This window comes from Halictus rubicundus, unplaced genomic scaffold, assembly GCF_050948215.1.
Source record: "Halictus rubicundus isolate RS-2024b unplaced genomic scaffold, iyHalRubi1_principal scaffold1193, whole genome shotgun sequence".
NCBI classification, from domain to species: domain Eukaryota; kingdom Metazoa; phylum Arthropoda; class Insecta; order Hymenoptera; family Halictidae; genus Halictus; species Halictus rubicundus.
The window spans coordinates 17,501-20,000 of NW_027489734.1; the positions used below are offsets into that span (position 1 = coordinate 17,501).

The 2,500-nt window shown below is 45.4% G+C and overlaps 1 pseudogene; it reads right to left on the reverse strand.

The window, feature by feature from the left end:
- The window catches only part of LOC143364973 (large subunit ribosomal RNA), an 8,138-nt pseudogene that overhangs the window by 3,292 nt on the left and 2,346 nt on the right, over positions 1 to 2,500 (reverse strand).

Here is a 2,500-nt window from a genome sequence, read left to right on the forward strand (position 1 = left end):
TAACGGAATCAAAAGCTTTGGCGAGATCTATTGACAAGACAATGAATGGTTTTGCTTTACTCCTGTTGTTCTTTATTATAGCCTGCAGAATTGTGGTGTTAGCTATTATGCCGTCCGTTTTGGTAAATCCTCGTTGGGCATGTGATAGGCGAATTTGGTTTTCTAATCGGGTGACTATTATTTTATTGAGCAAACGAAGTAACCTACTGGAAATCGTTATTGGTCGCCATTGTTTGGGGTTGGCGAGGTCTCCATTTTTGGGCAATAAAGTCGTCCTGTTCAAACGTAATATCGGTGGCAATGCTTTTATGCCCCATAAGACGTTAAGGAGGGCGTGAAGATCATTCCGCGGCATCTGCCTGAGGGACTTTCGATTAATGCCATCAACACCTGGCGCCGATTCATTTAGTTTGGCCAATTGTTCATGAACTTCTACAGTTGAGATCGGGTGGGCTAAATCTATGGTGTCAGATGGTCTGGTTTCGGTAGGCTTCCAGCCTAAATCTTTTGGGGAGAATAATTTTGTATAGAATTCGGTGAATTCCTCTATGGTAGGTGTCTCAGTTACGTTTAGTTGATTTCCTGTTAAGATATGTTCAGCTACCTGGCTAGGGTTCTTCTTGTATAGTTTCTGCATGCGTGTGTACTCACTTGATTTCTTTTTCGAGCGGTCTCCTATGCGTTTACCACACGGTTTCTTATTTTGCCGATTTTTTGCATGTTTATATTTTGTGTTGTTGTTGTTGTTGTATGTATTTTTGGCTTTGTTACTATTGTTTTCACTATTATTGTTATTGTTATTTTCACTATTATCGTTGTTTTTACTACTGTTTTGTTTTCTTGTATTCTTTTTATTATTGTTATAGTGTTTGCTTCCATTGTTGTGTTTTTGTTTTTTATTATTAGGGTTACTATTGTTATCCACACCCCAGCCAGGTATTTGTTTAATATACTCATCGAGCATGGCCATGATATTCTGAATTGGTGCGTTATCAAGGGCGGCATCTACTATACTAGCCATAGAGCTAGTCAGGTGTTCTTTCATGTCGTGCAGGTGTGTTCGTATCTCAGATGAGGATATAAGATTACATTCTCCTTCATTGGTACTCTGTACTGTCAGCTGTTGTGTGCTATTTGATTGCTGCTCTTGTGTACGCCCGGGTATAAGTGGCGTTTCAAGTCTGTTTAGATGTATCCTTGGTGTTAATGGACATGTTCTACGGATGCTTCCAGTTCTTATTTCATCAAGGGCTTCAGACAGGTATTTTTTATACGTATCTCTTTGTCGCAATTTTTTGATACCTTCGATTGATCGTGCAGCTGACTCAGATAGTATACGTGCGATGTCTTTCCCTAGCATGTTGCAGCGGTTTGGAAGCCTAGCTTCTTCATATGCAATTGCTCTGATCTCGCCGTCAGTATACTGTGCCCTCGATGTCGGAAGCCGCTTATTTCGCAACTCAAGATCTGCATTGTTATAACGCTCAATATGTGCTCTGCGTTGATGTTGCCGTAGTCCAGCGTAACTGTCGAATGTTCTGTCGCACGTTTCACACCGGTATCCATCGTGTTTTCTGGGAGGTGCGTTACAGCGCCGCTGATGTTGTGCTGCACTAGCGGATGATCGGTCGCTAAGATCCATTTTACAACTTTGACATATTATTATTTTATCCATACTATCGTGTCCAGTCTCATAATCCTTTGTTGAAGCGCTGTTGTCGTCATAAATCGGGGAGTTAGTTTCTTCCCGATTAGTTGTATCCACCAATCCGAGGCTTGTTTTAGTTTTCGTTGCAATTATAGTTGCCCGAGGGCATGAACCTGACGGGCTGCAAACCCGAAAGGCTCATTCGGCTTGCGCCAGTGTTTCGGCCACCTCGTTAGCTCGGACCAGGCATTGCGTTGGTCCTTTTCCCGGCGCCACGTGATCTTGCCTAAGGATCGGACGTGAGAGTGGCCTTGAGGAGGGTTTCCAGACGACATGATGATAAAGATGTTAGACTCATCATGCCCTGACCCCCGTCCCCCATTTGGCAGAAACCCGCTTCGGCGAGAACCGGACTAGATTGCTCCAGTCAAATTGTTCCGCGTTCACGGGCTTCTGGGAGATGACCATTAAGAGAGTCATAGTTACTCCCGCCGTTTACCCGCGCTTTTTTGAATTTCTTCACGTTGACATTCAGAGCACTGGGCAGAAATCACATTGCGTCAACACCCGTGGGGGCCATCGCAATGCTTTGTTTTAATTAGACAGTCGGATTCCCCTAGTCCGTGCCAGTTCTGAGCTGAGCGTTGAATGGCGGCCGAAGAGGACGACCGTTCAAGACGGAAGCCTCGCAGCAAGGAAGATCCGCGGGAGGCCAAGGCACGGGACCGAGCTCGGATTCGCAATAATGTGTTCACCTCGCCCAGGCCCGGCACGTCAGCCAGACCCGCTTCCCGACCAAGCCCGACACGCCCCGCTCCTCAGAGCCAATCCTTATTCCGAAGTTACGGATCC